Source organism: Gopherus evgoodei, chromosome 23 (assembly GCF_007399415.2).
Source record: "Gopherus evgoodei ecotype Sinaloan lineage chromosome 23, rGopEvg1_v1.p, whole genome shotgun sequence".
In the NCBI taxonomy this organism is placed as follows: Eukaryota; Metazoa; Chordata; order Testudines; family Testudinidae; genus Gopherus; species Gopherus evgoodei.
The window spans coordinates 12,335,007-12,353,739 of NC_044344.1; the positions used below are offsets into that span (position 1 = coordinate 12,335,007).

At 47.0% G+C, this 18,733-nt stretch overlaps 1 pseudogene; it reads right to left on the minus strand.

Moving 5' to 3' along the window:
• Positions 1 to 586: 586 nt before the first annotated feature.
• On the minus strand, positions 587 to 1,491 carry LOC115639232 (annotated as a pseudogene).
• Positions 1,492 to 18,733: the final 17,242 nt, after the last annotated feature.

The following is an 18,733-nucleotide window of genomic DNA, read 5'->3' on the forward strand; positions in this document are numbered from 1 at the left end:
CATCATCTGTTAGAGACGTCTTTATTTTGTTGAAACTTGCCCAGCCCGCCTCTCGTCTCCTACTGCATTTCCCCTTCGCATGAGTTGTCTCTGCTCAGCTGCTGACCCAGGTAAATATATTTGTCGACCTCTCAATTTCTTTCCTGTTTACAGTAATGATTCCTTCTGCACAGTGCTCATTCCACATCCATTTAGTCTTCTGTGTTCACTTCCAACCCGATATCATGTAAAAGTGTTTGCAGTTGCTGCAGTTTGTTCTCAGCTCTGCTGTGTCCTTTGCCAATATTACACAGTCATCAACGAAGAGAAGATGCATTAACTGTTCTTTGTCAATTCTTATTCCTTCTTCCTAGTTCAATTTCTTGAACAGAAACTCCAGTACTGTTGCAAACAGCTTCGGTGAGATTTTGTCACCTTGTCTGACTTCTCTGCATATAGTAATAATGCAGGGGACATTGAATAATGTTATATCTGTCGAGCAATTGCGGTTAATTTCTTCCAGCAGGTTGATGTACCTCGGGTCGATATTGATTTCATTGAGGGTGTTGAGTACAGCGTTAATCTCTACCAAGTCAAATGCCTTTTTTTACTTGACAAATGCAATACACAATGGTACTTTGTATTCCTTGTATTTTTCTATGAACTGCGAAACTGAGTGAATATGATCAATTGTCGAATATCCTGAACAGAAACCAGCTTGTTCTCTGCTTTCGTGTATTTCAAGATCCTTCTTAATCCGATTGAGTATGACACGGTTAAAGACTTTATACACTTGGGAGAGAAGTGTGATCAGCTGGTAGTTGCTCAGTTCTTCTGGATCACCTTTCTTCATCACTAGTATTGTTTTTGATTTCTTCCATGCATCTAGAACACGCTTGCTATTGATGTAGATGGTGAGCCATTGCGCCAATGCTTTGAAGGGAGTATCTTCCCCTGCTTTGAGATATTCCAGTCAAACATCGTCCACTCCTGGACTCTTCTCTCTCTTTATGTTACGACCTGCTTATTGAATTTCTTCCCACATAACGTCAGAACTTCTTCTATAACCTGCTGCCTTGACAGTGTACACTGGACATTGACATGTGAAGAGTAGAGGTCATTGTAGAATTTTGTACATATTTCATTCATCTTGCTCCTTTCTGATGTCCTTTCACCATTTTCATCTTTCAGCGCTGCCAGGATAATCTGTTTCAGCCTAACATCACTTTCTACCCTCTACAGACTCTCGTTCTTTTCAGCTGCCTCTCTCAATTTCTTCTTTCTAAAGTCTTCGTAGTCTTCTTTGATCGTCACACGAATTTCTTTGCACAGTGGTCTGTATTCTTTGCCCATTTTTCCTTCTAATTTCATGCACAGCCTCCTCGCCATCATATTCAGTTTCCTCACTGATCCTCTTCTTGTCTTTGCGTTCTTAGCTGCTGAGATTATCTGCGAGATAAACTCTTCGTAGTCCTCATTGATGTCCTTGTGGATCTTATACTCAAGGTCCATTTCACTCGCGTCCTGTGCAAATGCCTCTTCATTGAAGAGCCATTTTTGCTTCTCTTAACTCAGTCTTCATAGACATTGTCAACACATAGTTCTGAGCACAACATACGTTGGTCTGAGCCCTGTGAAAATGATTCGTTCTCCTATTGTCGCTGAAGATTCTTCTGGTATCCGTCATTACATAATCAATCTGATTTAGTGTGACTCCATCCAGGCTTTTCCATGTCCACTGCCAATGCTATTCTTTTTGAAATATCGTGCTCATTATATGGAGATGGTTTGCCTCTGCGAATGCAACCAGACGTGCTCTGCGATCATTAGTAGGTGGAAAAGAGAGGGAGAAAGAAAAGTACATGAGAATATTCGGTAAAGGTGTACATTTTCAGAATGGAGAAAGGTAAACAGTGCTGTCCCCGAGGGGTCTGTACTGGGACCAGTCCTAGTCAGCATATTCATAAATGATCTGGAAAAAGGGGTGAACAGTAAGGTGGCAAAATTTGCAGCTGATATAAAACTACTCAAGATAGTGAAGTCCCAGGCAGACTGCGAAGAGCTACAAAAGGATCTCACAAAACTGAGTGGCTGGGCAATAAAATGGCAGATGAAATTCACTGTTGATAAATGCAAAGTGATGCACATTGGAAAACATAATCCCACCTATACATATAAAATGATGGGGGCTAAATTAGCTGTTACCACTCAAGAAAGATCTTGGAGTCATTGTGGATAGTTCTGTGAACTACATCCACTCAATGTGCAGTGGCAATAAAAACAAACAAATAGAATGCTGGAAATCATTAAGAAAGGGATCGATAATAAAACTGAAAATATCATCTTGGCTCTATATAAATCCATGACACTCCCACATCTTGGATACTGTGTGCAGATCTGGTCGCTCCGCCTCAAAAAAGATAGATTGGAATTGGAAAAGGTTCAGAAAAGGGCAGCAAAAATGCTTATGGGTATGGAACAGCTTCTGTATGAGGAGAGATTAATAAGACTGGGATTTTTCAGCTTGGAAAAGAGACGACTAATGGGGAATATGAAAGAGGTCTATGAAATAATGAGTGTTGTGGAGAAAGTAAATAAGGAAGTGTTATTTATGTGCATCTGTGACATCCCCTCTACTGTCTCATCATCACTGCTTGAACCCAGAACCTTCAGCCCCCTCTGCTAGCAGTTGAGCCGCCGGACTCGCTGTTTTAGCCAGCACTAAGAGAAGTCTGTTATCTCAAGGTGGGGAATGGGGTGCTGAGTTTGTGGAGTGGTTGGGGGCAGGGAGCCCAGCCTGACTCTCTCTTTCTCCCCCACCCCCAATGTTGGGGGAACTTCTGCCCATGTCGTGCCCCTTATGAGATGGAAGTGGACTGCTGGGACAATGTGCTGGGTTGGAGGTGCCAGGCTCGCTCTCCTATGTACCCCCACTCCCTGGCTACACCTGCTCTTCTAGGGCAGAATATGCTGCTGCTGTTGCTTTAGGGGGTGATGAGAGCTCAGCCTCCGAACAGTCAGTAATTTTGGCAGGCTGTCAACATTCCCCAGACAATACAACTAGCAGACGTGGAATGGTAATTTTTTAATACTTGACATCTTGGCCAAATCTGAATGGAATTTTGTGGAACTTCTGTAGCCTGAGGGGATTCCCCCTGCAAATATCAGGGGCCTGCTGCAAACCCTGGAGGAGTGAGATCATCTCAGAGAAAAGTCACAAGAATCCCTTGCAGATAGTGGTAGGCAGCTTAGCACAAGAGGTTGCTATTAGCACCTCTTGTAACAGCATGGAGGCAAATCTACACCATACGCTTGATGGTAGTAGTACAAGAAGGGGTAGGTTCTGTTCCCTGCACCGGCTTTACCATTGGTGTGAGTCACTATCCCTCCAACCCTTTGTCTGGTTAGATGATAGGCTTTTTTGCGGCAGGGACTGTGTGTTAGAATGTGTTTATGCATCTCCTTGCACAAAAGGGACCAATCCAGATTGGGGCTTCTGGGTGCTCCCATAATACAAATTCTAAATGATATTAGCCAGGGGTACAACACAGCAGCTGTTTGGCTAAAACAGCCCTTAGGGTTTGAGTTCTGCATACCTTTAATGGAGCGAAGCTCCCCCTGAAATCCAAGAAGTGAGCACGTCACCATGCCAGGAATAATGTGGCCCTTTAGAGTTTCTCTCTGGCTGCTGGCCAGTCAGATCCACACGTCAACAAGAAGAGCTTGTCTCTGGAAGACCTTAGAGCCACTGCAAGCAGGAGTTTATTTCGATCCCTCAAAGAAGCCCCCACCTCTGAGAGGGATGGTTCTGAGCTGGTGTGTGCAAGGGCTGCTGAGGTGACGGGCGTCGCTAGCTGTTTATCAGCTCTGAACGTGTAAAAATTTCATAACTATAGAGGAAGTGTGTGGGGGCGGGGGCCTTCGACTGGGGGAACAATCAGCTGAAAGAGACATTGTCTGGGCGCCAAGGTGGGTCCCCAGGGGAAGAGATGCGGAGGTTTGTCCTAGATTTGTTGGGGGTGTTTTTTGCCTGAGATCTGAATGTATAATTGTGGGAGGAGACAAGAGAGAAAATGAGCTGAAGCCTTTTAACGCAGAGGCTGGTCCTTATAAGTAAAGGGCCACATGTCTTCTTTTATCACTGGCCATAATTCCCTCCTTGGCTCAAAGGCGGCTGTGAAAAGAGCAGGACTGGTTCAAACTTCCTTGTGGTCTCCGTGGCAACCATCCCTGCAGGAGCCTTTTCTTCCTTTCCCCCTTTCCTCTTTTGTTGTTGTTGTTGTGTCATTAAAACTTCCCTCCCCAAAGGCCAGGACTGAATCCCTACCCAGCGGCTTCACAGCCGCTGCCTCAGCCCTTCTGCCTGCCTCCTGCCCAGCTCGTTCCTTTCCAGAGCAGCTGCCCTTGCTGAGGTCTCTAGTGGCCACTCCCAGGATAATGGGGATGGAAGCAAAGACTTGATGGTTTTGGGGAGGGGGTCTTTTCCAGCCCCCATGGGTCCTTCTTTCTCAGTCTACCCCATAGACTGTCCTCAAGCCGTCCGGTCGTTTAAAGTCCCAGAATAAAGTTGTGTGCACGGATCCTGCTCCCCCCAAAAAGCCCCCAAAAGCCACTCAGCGCAGCCTGTTACATTTATAACCAGATGGGCCCAACCCAAAACTTGGATGTGTACAACTTAAAGCTGTGATCCTGGACCATCTCTCGCTATAACGGGCCAGCGCCAGTCGTGAGTCTGCGTTACCCTAATGGGGCCTAAACTGACCTTCTTCTTGGACCCTCAGGATGTAACCCAGCAATTTTGTCTCCCTTAGATTTCCTTAGACTCACCTTGGAATTTGGCCCAAAAGCTTTATCGTGGCCAGCCCAAACATATCCCAGCGCTTGGGACTCCCAAACCGAAATGCAGAGTGTTTTCTCAGAAGAGATGTCACTAGAAGTCATACTCATGGTTCATGCTGTTGCCCCTCGTGCAGACCAATAGGGCAAAATTTCAAAATTGCGCCTGGCCAAATTTTACAAGAAAGCTCAGCATGTTGAGCCCTGAGCTCTTTTGAAAATTCTGGTCATGCGAGCCCGATTCCCCACTGTCTTGTAGCTTGGATCATTGCCTACACTGGTGCAGTGTGTGGGTGAATTGCTACTGGATCAGAATGGTCACAGTTTCACACCAATTTGCACTCAAGATGGATGTAGATGACAACCCAAGATGCAAGGAAGCGTAGTCTCTGGTCCATTATCCTTTACACGTGGTACAATCACTAGCGCACTTAGTGGGAGCCACCGAACTGGAGAAGTTAGTGTAAAGGCTAAATGTGCCTAACTCTGAGCAGTGCTGAGCATCCTGATTTCCCAGAAGAGCATGTCCTGAGGCGTGGCAAGGCAAGCTTCTTCTTCACTGCCTCACCAATATGGCACTACCTTGACCTGAAGGGTAAATTCAGTCTTCAGGCTCCTTCAGTCCTTTTTCCTCCTTGCTCGGACTGCCAGTGAGAAGCCTTTTTGGATATATCTACACAGCCTAGTGAGCCTGGTACTGTGTGACCTGCACCTGCGGATTTGGTGTTTCCAAGCCTATGCTTGAGTGTCTGCACTGCACGGGAAACCCAAGCCTTATGACCTGGCTGGCACATCCGTACTGCAGTACACAAAGCCGAGTCAGAACGTCAGCTTCTGTGAGTGTAACCCACACACCTCCTGGGTGTGGTGTCTGTCCCATCTAGTAGCACTGAGAACACTTAGGGAGAGAGTTAAATGAGTCTGCTCTACAGCCTTGGCTAACAGCCAGCTAGCTTTTAGCTCATGCGGTAGAGGCTCATACACTAAGCTCTAGAGGACCCCGTTTCAATCCTGCCCGCTAATGCCCCAGTCTGTCGGCATTACATGAGCACATATCATAATATCCCAGGACTCCTACTACCCTTGTCAGCTGAAATGATTCTATGGCTTAGTTTACAGTGGGTTGAGGGTGAACTTGTCTGTCTGTCCCGTAGGAGTCGATCAGAAGTGTTTTTTGGTGGTTTTTGCCTGCCAATAAATCCAGCTGAACCATTTTGTGTCCACACGCTCCCAGCAGCCTGAGCCATCAATGTGGATCCTGAGCCAGTGGATCCAGACTTCCGATTCATGCTGTCAATCCCATTCCAGGAATCACAAGTAGCATCTGGGAGATGCTGGTTAACATTTTGGCAGCAGTTTGTGAACTGCCAAAAGGGGTTGCTCACATGCCAGTCACAACCCAGCTGATGTCAGTGGTCTTAGCTGCAGATTCCCTGTGTGCAAACCAGCACTTCTGGTACAGGACCACAAACACAAACTGGTAGGATTGCATTGTCATGCAGACTCATAGACTCATAGACTTTAAGGTCAGAAGGGACCATTATGATCATCTGGTCTGACCTCCTGCACAATGCAGGCCTCAAAATCTCACCCATCCACTTCTATAACAAACTCCTAACCTATGTCTGAGTTATTGAAGTCCTCAAATTGTGTTTTGAAGACCTCAAGCTGCAGAGAATCCTCCAGCAAGTTATCCGTGCCCCATGCTGCAGAGGAAGGTGAAAAACCTCCAGGGCCTCTGCCAATCTGCCCTGGAGGAAAATTCCTTCTGGACCCCAAATATGGCAATCAGTTAAACCCTGAGCATGTGGGCAAGACTCACCAGCCAGCACGTGGGATGACCAACTGTGGCTCCAGAAATTTCACATGGGGAAGCAGATGTTCCTAGTGCTTCGTGATCAGCTTGCTTGTATCCTACAGTGCCAGGACACCAGGGATGAGGGCTTTGGGGTGCAGGTGGGGGCTCTGGGCTGGGGCAGTGGTTGGGATACAGGAGGGTGAGGGCTGTGGCTGGGGTGCGGGCTCTTGGGTGGGGCTGGGGTATAGGGGTTTGGACCATAGGTGGGGACGCCAGGCTGGGGCAGGGGGTTGGGGTGAAGGGGGGGTGAGGGCTCTGACTGGGGGTGGGGCCAGGGATGAGGGGTTTGGGGTGTGGGAGGGGATTCTAGGCTGGGCCTGGGGGTTGGGGTGCAGGGGATGTGGGGTCTGGGAGGCACTTACCATTGCTCCGAGGAAGTGACCACCTGGTCCCTGGGACCTCTAGGAAGAGGCGTGGCCAGGAGGCTGTGTGTGCTGCCTTTGCGCTCACAGGCATCGCCCCCTGCATCTCCCATTGGTCATGGTTCCCAGCCAATGGGACCTGCAGAGCCGGTACTCAGGTGGGGGTAGCATGTGGAGCTGCCCAGTCCCTGGCTGCCCCAGCACCTAGGGGCCACAGGGACCTGGCAACCACTTCCAGGAGCAGCGTGGAGCCAAGGCAGGTAGGGAGCCTGCCTTAGCCCTGGGCCCCCGGCTGCACTATCAAGCAGACTTTTAACCCTCTTTGACCGGACACTCCACCGGCGGGCTGAAGGCAGTAGGTGAGAGTGGGGAGCTGGCTGCCCATGGGTGCTAAGAACCCACTAATTTTTTTCCATGGGTGCTCCAGGGCTGGAATTGGCGCCAATGCACGAGCTTGATGAGAACTAGTGCGAGTATGTGTGCATGAGCAGGGGAATCACACGCCTAGCTTGTAGTGTAGACATAGCCTTTGTTTTATGATGCTTCTTTTTGGGTCAGCTGAGGTGAGCAATGAGCAAAGTTGCTCTCTGCCTTAATCTCTCTAGCTAGTGTAATTTCCTGAGGCAGAGCTGCTCCATAGGAGCCAGAGAGGGTGTTTTGGCTGAGATTCTTGGAAAAGGAATTGTCCGTAAACTGACCACTTCTGTTCAAGGACTGGTGTATCTGGTATTTTCTAGCGATACCACATTATGTACAGAAATCATGTAATCAACCACTGAACTGCAGCCACCCCTACGGTGGAGCCCTGCAGCTGTTTAACAGTACATTGTGTGCCACATAACAGGCAATGGAGAGGAAGTGCAGAACATAAGAACATAAGAACGGCCATACTGGATCAGACCAAAGGTCCATCTAGCCCAGTATCTGTCTACCAACAGTGGCCAATGCCAGGTGCCCCAGAGGGTGTGAACCTAACAGGCAATGATCAAGTGATCTCTCTCCTGCCATCCATCTCCACCTGCTGACAAACAGAGGCTAGGGACACCATTCCTTACCCATCCTGGCTAGTAGCCATTGATGGACTTAACCTCCATGAATTTATCCAGTTCTCTTTTAAACCCTGTTATAGTCCCAGCCTTCACAACCTCCTCAGGCAAGGCGTTCCACAAGTTAACTGTGTGCTGCGTGGAGAAGAACTTCCTTTTGTTTTAAACCTGCTGTCTATTAATTTCATTTGGTGACCCCTAGTTCTTGTATTATGGGAATAAGTAAATAACGCTTCCTTATCCACTTTCTCCACATCATATCCCATATCCAACTGAAACAACATTTGAAAGTGATCATGGCCATTTAAGTTAATCAGGGTTCTGGCACCGACACCCATTTCTCATGGGAAAAGCTTGATACTCTCAGAGAGCACAAGGGGTCCCAACTTTGCAGTTAGGTTCCATTAGGAAGCTGACACCTGAGACAGCACAGTGCCCTGTGCACCATCCTGGAACACTGCTTCAGTAAGGCGTCCTTGGGCGAACCCCACCACCATTTCATTCAGCTCTCCCTTTACTTTCCCATCCAACTACTGATCAGGCCTAACACTACTTAGCTTCTGAGATAGGAAAAGAATGTTGCCCAGTGCTGTAGATTTGTTAAGTGTTATACCTGATTGCGTCAGCTGAAAACATCTGCCTCTCTCTCAAGATTTACTGCCATCGATCATCGCAGTATCTGCACTCTTCCAGGTAGAGAGGCTTGCTGATAGCAAAGTCCTAGTAGTTTCCAGAGCCTGTGTCATATTTCTGTGATTCAGTCATGAATTTAGGGGACTACATCTTAGACACAGACAAGGTGTGACTGGAAGGGCTGCAGTGCATGTGACTTTGCTCTTAGGAAGGGCACACGGAGGGTTTATTTAGTGTTCCAGCTGCCCCAGATCTAAGGGAACTCACCATTTTGCAGCGGGAGAGGAGCGTCAAAGCAGCACAAATGGAACACTCCAGTGCACTCGCTTGTTTCCTCTCTTAGGGGCTCAGCCTGGGGATGTCCTAAGGGGAAGAGGATACAAAACCAAAAAATGAGTCCTGGTATTTTTGCTGCTGGTTGTAACTTTCCACTGTGTTGTAACCTGAAGTCCTCAGGCCAAGTGCAGCCCTGGTGTAGGCAGGTGCACACACAACTGAAGCATAAAGAGCTGCCCGTGTGGACTCCAATGCTGCATGTCCCCAGTCACTGCCCATGGGCTCCCATATGAGGCAGTGGTGACTCCTGGTCATCTGGCAGCGCTGTTGTCCCTATGACATTCTATAACTTGGGGCAGCATCCTGTAACCCCTAGATTCCTCATCTGTATATAACTGTGATCTTGCATATAAAGCAGGTCATGTGAGGTATCAGGAGAAAGGTTATGAACTGCTGAACCCACTGTTCTATCTAAATATGTATATCTTTAGTGCATATGAAGTTATGAGAATGGTGTTGTATGGTTGTCATTAAAACATGCTGTAAATTGGTGAAACAGTCAGATATTATCTCCCTGGAGACAACAGCAAGGAAAGTAACCAACACCTGGGTGGGGAGTCAAACAGCCACCAACAGCTATTATCCAACAAGGGAGCTGCAATTTAATGACTCACCTGCAAGAACCCACACCAGGGGAATTGCTCAACCTTGCCTGGGGACTCAGCAATGATACCAGACATGCCTGGACTTGTGTTCTCCAAGCACATGGACTGAGGGTATAAAACAGAACACAGGGCCACATGCTTGGCTTTTCTCTTTCCCTCATCTACACTGAAAGCTACAAGGACACTCTGAAGACCCCAACAGAGGGAACTGGCCTAGGCTTAAGAGACAAACCTGTATATTAAGGACTGAAATATCAAGTGGGATGAGAAAAACTGCTTAATCTAGATGTTGCCCAGTCTAATAGGGTTAAGAGTTTAGACTGTGGGCTTATATTTTATTTTATTTTGGTACTAACACTGACTTTTTGCATATCACTTATAATCACTTAAAATCTATCTTTTGTAGTCAATAAATTTAACTGCTTCTCTTTACCAATGAGTTTGTATGAAGTGTGTGGCAAATGTGCTCAGGTTTGCAAAGGCTGGTGTATATCCACTTTCCATTGATGAAGTGAGGAATCAGTTCATAAATCTGCACTGCTCGTCTTGAGCAGTGCAAGACGGTATATTCCTGAGATGCAGTGTTGGGAGCTGGGGGTTTGGTTGGTGCCTTTCTCTGTGACTCATGAGTGACTCTGGGAGCATTCATGCAATGTAGCTGGGTGTGGGGCTCACATGCTGTCGTGCTGAGTGATAACAGTGCCTGGAAGGGTTCCTGCTTGTCACTAGCAAAGCATTGAGGGAGACAGCCCAGGCTAGAGAGTTAAGGGAGCACAGTGGTCCCACAGTCCCAGGCTGCACCCCAGGGATCCCATCGCAGTCCCCTAATGTGAGATGCTGCCATATCATCTCTGAATAGGAGCTCTTCTCAACTGCTGTGACGCTGCTGTGAGCATGGGCACAGATCCAATCCCAGTTTGGTTTACTCTATCATCAGATCTGTCCATTTGGGGCATCCTCCCATAATTCCCTCTGAGCCTGGTGATCCCAGCAAGCCAGGGTAACCGCTGAGGAATTGCAACCTCTGCCTGAAGAACTGGCCTAATAAGTGGTGCAAGACTCCAGTAAGGGATGCCCAGTGACCAAAAGTAATTACCATCTGGCATCTGTTTGGTGGCCTATGTGAAATGAGTTTCATGGGTCTCAGCCTATTTCCAATTGGACAGGTGCCCAGGTCATGCAGGATATGTCTACACAGCACACTGAGCCTGGGCTAAGACTCAGGTTTAAGCCCAAACCCTGCTTCTCTCCACACAGAAATCAGTCTTAATCAGTCCAGGAATCCCTCTGGACTTAGGCCCATGTACCCTGATGTGGATGAGGGTCAGAGTCCGAGTCCCACTGTGACACAGGTCAAAGCTGAGGCATTTTGCAATGTGGATGCAACTCAAGTCTGAGTCACCGGACTTAGGTCTGGAGAGTCCACCAACACTATCCCATAATCTTCTGGGACTGTGCTTCCCAGCCTGTCCCTCTCCAAACTTCCCACTTGCCTCGCAGACATTGTGCACAACACAGCGGGCCACAATAATACCGACTGCACTGACGACTGGCATCCAAACAGTTTTGAAGGCAGCGCCAACGGGATTTCAGTCTCTCAAACACACATTCCACCACCATCCTAAAACTACCGAAGAGTAGTTGAACCTGCTTTTGCCAGTCCTCTTAAATCAGGGTACATAAACCAAGGGCAACGGAGGGTAAACGGGTTCCTCTGGAATAAAAATGGGGACAGTGACTCCATTTATAACACTGTCATCCGGTGGGAATAATGTCCCAGCTTGTCCATGAAGGTAAAGTCCTGATAATCAGGACACCCTGGCACCATGCAAATGCCAGTTCATCCCATGCTGGCACCCATGAATTTCCCCCGTGGCTGACCAGGGCCTGCATAAAGATGGAGTAGTACCTTTCGTCGTTTAGGTACTTGTGCTCTTTGCAGTGCGCTCATGCTAGGAAAAAGAACATGTAAAACCATGTGTAAGAGCGCCATCTGGTGACTCCCGCTGCAACAATAAAGTATGCCACACTGCTTTCTCTTACACTGGTGTGACTCCACTGAATTCAGTGTGGTTATACTGGTGTAGGTGAGGGCAGAATTGACCCCGGCATTCTCTGAAAAGTGCTTTGGGATCTTTCTGATAAAAGTTGCCATAAAAAATGAAGGAGTTATCATTAAACAATTAGACCTGAAGAAGAGCTTTGTGTAAGCTCAAAAGCTTGTCTCTCATCAGCACAAGCTGGTCCAATAAAAGATATTTCCTCACTCACCTTGTGTCCCCACTGGACAATCTGACATCTATTGTAGCATGAGGATCATGGCCCCTATAGTCTGCTAAGAGTAGCAGCTTATTGGTGCTTTATGTATATTAATTCGGTGGGAAAATTCTTAGAAAGTTAGTGTCTTTGTTTGACTTCCTGTGGTCTCTCCAAAATCTGTCTCTACTTCTCCGTGATGGAGCAGAATATCACAAAGCAAGCTGGGTTCAAACTGCTAGGGTCCGATGGTTCTGAAAGAAGTAATACAGATGATGACGTGAAGCAAGCATCCTGGGGACCCTTCTGGCCAGTAGTTCTGATAGTCCCAGCTCAGCAGGCAGGCAGAGCGCAAGGTGTTTGGTGGTAGTAGCAGCCTCCAGTGTATCAAATTCGGGTTTCTTCTCACATGACAGGAGAGCAGTGGGGCCCTGGCTACAAAACAAGATGTATATGTTTAAGAGGATCAAAAAGTCTGGAATCAGAGTGATACCAGCCCTCTCCACACCAAACCAAACTAGCAAAGGTCATTGTCACAGCAAGAGATGCAGAGGGCTTCAGAGCAAAGAGCTTGAAATGGAGCAGGATGCAAAGCGAGACAGAAGCACCTGGGAATTTTACTGAGACTGGCTAGACATGGAAGGTCATTGGCAGGGATGGTATTAGATCTGTGGAGTATCAATAGCTCCTGAATTTCAGCTGAATGCTCCTTAGGGCAGGAATTGTCTGTTCAGTCTATGACTGTGAACAACAGAGGTCTGATCTCTGACTGGGCCTCTAAGTATTCCCATCATGTAACAAGGATTAGAGATGCCAATCAAGGGCGAGTGTTACAGAGTCAGCTCCAGATGCGGGTCTCTCTCTTATAAAGTGGTTCCCAGGATGAAATAGTTGGAGGACTGATCATCATTTGGTTATTTTGTCTGCCCTAGGAACACCTGGGCTGCAATACCAGGTTCTACGAGAAACTTCAGTACGCGGGATTGACATCTATTATTATTAGTATGACAGAAGCACCTGGAGGCTCCGCCTGAGATCAGGACCCCATTGTGCTGGGCACTGCACAGACCCACAATCAGGGACAATCTCCCAGGACCTCACAGTCTGAAGAGACAAGACAGGCAAAGGAGAGGTTATCATCCCAAAATGACAGGCCAGGAACAGAAGCCCAGAGATGTGATGGGACTTGCCCAGAGTCGCACAGGAAGAGAGCGCAGATCTTCTGAGTTGCAGTTTGTGCACAGCAATGTGGGTCTGGCTGCGAAGGCCAAAGGGCAACCTTCATTGTGGAAGGGGGCATCGTTTAGACTGGGGAGGGCAGGTCCCACTGTGGCAGGTTGCAGTTCACAGCAGGCTCTTCTTTCAGTGTTATATAATTCTTACATAAAAATTAAAATAATATAATATTTAAATAAATCTCTTGTTGCTTTAATACAAAGTACAACAAACAATTAATGCCTTGGCCACAAGACCAGCCAAGACCTCTCATCCAAAGAATGGTACGAAGGAGCACCAAAATATTCAAAATTCTGTGCACAAAATTTTAAAATTCTGCAAAATTTTGCATATTTTATTTGTCAAAACAACACAATATAATCACCCCAGTTTCTATTATTTTAGTCATTTATTTCAGAATACCTGTCAACAACTATGCCTGTAAGTACAGACAACAAAAAGTATTCAGGAAATGTTTTTAGACAAATAGATTCCTTACTAGACATATTAATACAGAACTTTGAGTAATAATTCATTTAAACTACAATACAGAAATATATTTCCCACACCTCTCAGAAGCAGTGCAAAGGCTTGGGGGAGTCATGAAGAAGCTGAAGGAGAGGGAAGGAATTGCTAAGAAGGAGCCTGGGAATGAAACTGGAGGGTTGTTGAGTGGATCACTGCAGACTACGTGGCTCTGGGAAGAAGAATAAAGGAGTTTGAGGCACAAGTGGTGTTCTCGTCCATCCTCCCCGTGCAGGGAAAAGGCCTAGGTAGGGATCGTCGAATTGTGGAAGTCAACGAATGGCTACACAGGTGGTGTCGGAGAGAAGGCTTTGGATTCTTCGACCACAGGATGGTGTTCCAAGAAGGAGTGCTAGGCAGAGACGGGCTCCACCTAACAAAGAGAGGGAAGACCATCTTCGCAATCAGGCTGGCTAACCTAGTGAGGAGGGCTTTAAACTAGGTTCACTGGGGGAAGGAGACCAAAGCCCTGAGGTAAGTGGGGAAATGGGATACCGGGAGGAAGCACAAGAAGGAGAGTGGAAGAAGGGAGGACTCCTGTCTCAAACCAAGAAAGCGGGACAATCAGCGAGTTATCTTAAGTGCCTATACACAAATGCAAGAAGCCTGGGAAACAAGCAGGGAGAACTGGAAGTCCTGGCACAGTCAAGGAACTATGATGTGATTGGAATAACGGAGACTTGGTGGGATAACTCACATGACTGGAGTACTGTCATGGATGGATATAAACTGGTCAGGAAGGACAGGCAGGGCAGAAAAGGTGGGGGAGTTGCATTGTATGTAAGAGAGCAGTATGACTGCTCAGAGCTCCGGTATGAACCTGCAGAAAAACCTGAGAGTCTCTGGATTAAGTTTAGAAGTGTGATCAACATGGGTGATGTCATGGTGGGAGTCTGCTATAGACCAGTGGGGGTGAGGTGGACAAGACTTTCTTCTGGCAACAAGCAGAAGTTACTAGATCGCAGGCCCTGGTTCTCATAGGAGACTTTAGTCACCCTGATATCTGCTGGGAGAGCAATACAGCGGTGCACAGACAATCCAGGAAGTTTTTGGAAAGTGTAGGGGACAATTACCTGGTGCACGTGCTGGAGGAACCAGCTAGGGGCAGAGCTCTTCTTGACCTGCTGCTCACAAACTGAGAAGAATTAGTAGGGGAAGCAAAAGTGGATGAGAACCTGGGAGGCAGTGAACATGAGATGGTCGAGTTCAAGATCCTGACACAGGGGAAAAGGGAGAGCAGCAGAATACGGACCCTGGACTTCAGAAAAGCAGACTTTTACTCCCTCAGGGAGCTGATGGGCAGAATCCCCTGGGAAAATAACATGAGGGGGAAAGAAGTCCAGGAGAGCTAGATGTATTTTAAAGACTCCTTATTGAGGTTGCAGGAACAAACCATCCTGATGTGTAGGAAGAATAGTAAATATGGCAGGCGACCAACTTGACTTAACAGTGAAATCTTTGCTGATCTTAAATGCAAAAAAGAAGCTTACAAGAAGTGGAAGATTGGACAAATGACCAGGGAGGTGTATAAAAATATTGCTCAGGCATGCAGGAGTGAAACCAGGAAGGCCAAATCACACTTAGAGTTGCAGCTAGCAAGAGATGTTAAGAGTAACAAGAAGGGTTTCTTCAGGTATGTAAACAACAAGAAGAAAGTCAAGGAAAGTGTGGGCCCCTTACTGAATGAGAGAGGCAACTCAGTGACAGAGGATGTGGAAAAAGCTAATGTACTCAATGCTTTTTTTGCCCCCTCTTCACGAACAAGGTCAGCTCCCAGACTGCTGCACTGGGCAGCACAGCACGGGGAGGAGGTGACCAGCCCTCTGTGGAGAAAGAAGTGGTTTGGGACTAGTTAGAAAAACCGGACGAGCACAAGTCCCTGGGGCCAGACGTGCTGCATCCGAGGGTGCTAAAGGAGTTGGCAGATGTGATTGCAGAGCCATTGGCCATTATCTTGGAAAACTTGTGGCAAACGGGGGAGGTCCCGGATGACTGGAAAAAGGCTACTGTAGTGCCCATCTTTAAAAAAGGGAAGAAGGAGGATCCAGGGAACTACAGGCCAGTCAGTCTCACCTCAGTCCCTGGAAAAATCATGGAGCAGGTCCTCAAGGAATCAATTCTGAAGCACTTAGAGGAGAGGAAAGTGATCAGGAACAGTCAGCATGGATTCACCAAGGGCAAGTCATGCCTGACTAACCTAATTGCCTTCTATGAGGAGATAACTGGGTCTGTGGATGAGGGGAAAGCAGCAGATGTGTTAATCCTTAACTTTAGCAAAGCTTTTGATACAGACTTCCACAGTATTCTTGCCAGCAAGTTAAAGAAGTATGGGCTGGATGAATGGACTATAGGATGGATAGAAAGCTGGCTAGATCATCGGGCTCAACGGGTAGTGATCAATGGCTCCATGTCTAGTTGGCAGGCAGTTTCAAGTGGAGTGTTACAAGGGTCGGTCTTGGGGCCGGTTTTGTTCATTATCTTCATTAACGATCTGGAGGATGGCGTGGACTGCACTCTCAGCAAGTTTGCAGATAACACTAAACTGGGAGGAGTGGTAGATATGCTGGAGGGTAGGGATAGGATACAGAGGGACCTAGACAAATTAGAGGATCAAGCAAAGAGAAACCTGATGAGGTTCAACAAGGACAAGTGCAGAGTCCTGCACTTAGGACAGAAGAATCCCATTCACTGTTACAGACTAGGGACCGAAGGGCTAGGCAGCAGTTCTGCAGAAAAGGACCTAGGGGTTACAGTGAATGAGAAGCTGGATGTGAGTCAACAGTGTGCCCTTGTTGCCAAGAAGGCTATTGGCATTTTGGGCTGTATAAGTAGAGGCATTGCCAGCAGATCGAGGGACATGATCATTCCCCTCTATTCAACATTGGTGAAGCCTCATCTGAAGTACTGTGTCCAGTTTTGGGTGCCACACTACAAGAAGGATGTGAAAAAATTGGAAAGAGTCCAGCGGAGGGCAACAAAAATGATTAAGAGGCTGGAGCACATGACTCATGAGGAGAGGCTGAGGGAACTGGGATTATTTAGTCTGCAGAAGAGAAGAATGAGGGGAGATTTGATAGCTGCTTTCAACTACCTGAAAGGGGGTTCCAAAGAGGATGGATCTAGACTGTTCTCAGTGGCACTAGATGACGGATCAAGGAGTAATGGTCTCAAGTTGCAGTGGGGGAGGTTTAGGTTGGATATTAGGAAATACTATTTCACTAGGAGGGTGATGAAGCACTGGAATGGGTTACCTAGGGAAGGGGTGGAATCTCCTTCCTTAGAGGTTTTTAAGGTCAGGCTTGAGAAAGTCCTGGCTGGGATGATTTAGGTGGGGATTTGTCCTGCTTTGAGCAGGGGGTTGGACGAGATGACCTCTTGAGGTCCTTTCCAACCGTGATATTCTATTATCTCTGTTCAGTGACAGACTGTCCTAAGTAAACAATGGTCAAGGTCTTCAGGATTTGGCTCTACATATGTGGTTAAGCTTAATGCACCCATCACCATAGTATGCATATTTTGGAATAGCATCAAGTCCCCCTAATGCCACCATTTATATCCTTTCTTAAGCTGGGTTGCTTATGCTTGGCTGTCTCCAAGAGAGACGTTTCCAGGCATACTAAAGGCTTCATTAATGAGCCCTTATCCTAATCCTAATGAAAAGCTAAGAGATGCATTTTGTTTTGCCTTCTGAGGATGGCAGAACATCAGAACAACAGACCTGGCAGCAGAGCAGTAAATGGGTGAAGAGCCAGTGTACAGTGCCTAGCCTGGGGAGGAATGTCCTCTCACTGTTGCATGATGCCTGGTAAATTGGCCAGAGAGAGAGGGAGTTTGGTATCAGGATCAAGTAAGTTGGTCATGGAGATGTTAGACCAAATGAAGTTTGCAGGGGGCGATGCCCTATCTCTGGGCCAAAGCCTGCATTCTTACTCATTGAACTCATGGAAATGAATAAAGGCTGCAGGATTTGGCCCAGTGCATTTCAGTAGTTATCTATGTTCAAAAATGATTTTGGCGCCAACGGCCTTGGGTTTTGGGAAGAAATCTAACAGCTTTTAACAGCAAGCCCACACATTGGGCTGCCTGAGACCAGACCCCATATTTCTGTTATTTCCACTTCTCCGTGATCATTTGTTTTGATGCCTGGTTATAAGGAGCCAGATCTTCAGCTGGTATAAGCTGGCACAGCTCCATTTGAAGTCAGTGGAGCGATGCAGATTTACACGAGTTGAGGATATTACTGACTGTTCCCATGTGTTGTTTTTTCTGAATCACCTTATTCTGCTGACACACAGGTCACTGGCAATAAAGCACCTCCATTGTCACTAATGTGGTGTCCTTATTGGCCTTTCACTGTGTCTGTTCAGAACATGGGCTCTCTATGTTGGAAGTGGGCTAGCTGGTGAAGAGTTGTGTTTTCTCATGATAGTAACTTATTACTTTAATGAGACTTTACCCTACTATAGCATCTTTCATCCAAGGATCTTTTAGGCATCACTGTGTGATAGGTGTTGTTATTCCCATTTTACAGGTGGATCAACAGGGACACAGAGACAGGAAGTAACTTTTCCTAAGGTCACACAGTGGGTCAGTGGCAAAGTCAGACAAAGAACCCAAAAGTCCTGAGTTCCAATTGCCCCGCTCCACCCATTGCACCCCCTGCACTCCCACTTAGGAGCCTTTGCTCCCAGGCCCTCCTGCTTTGACCACTAGGCACTGATTCCTTGATTTAAGGTTTAACTAGTTTGGGGCATGCAGTTATTTAACTTTAAAAAATAGATTGATTGCAAAGCAGCAAAACTAATTCTTGCAACCTTCCCTTCCTGAAGTTCTGCTTCCCCCCTGCGAGGGGTTTATATTTACCTCCATCACTAACTAAAGAGGTCATTTTTCCCTTCCCCACTCTGAGACTGAGAGAAATCAGAAATATCCTTCTTCCTTACCTTGAAGTCTCATCATGACAAGCCACGTGCAGAAGCAGTGCACCCGGGTTCCTAAGTGAACTTAAAAAAAAAAAAGAAAGAAAGAAAAAAGAAAAAGAAAAAAAAAGAAATCTGATTATCCCAGCAATGTCTCTCGCAA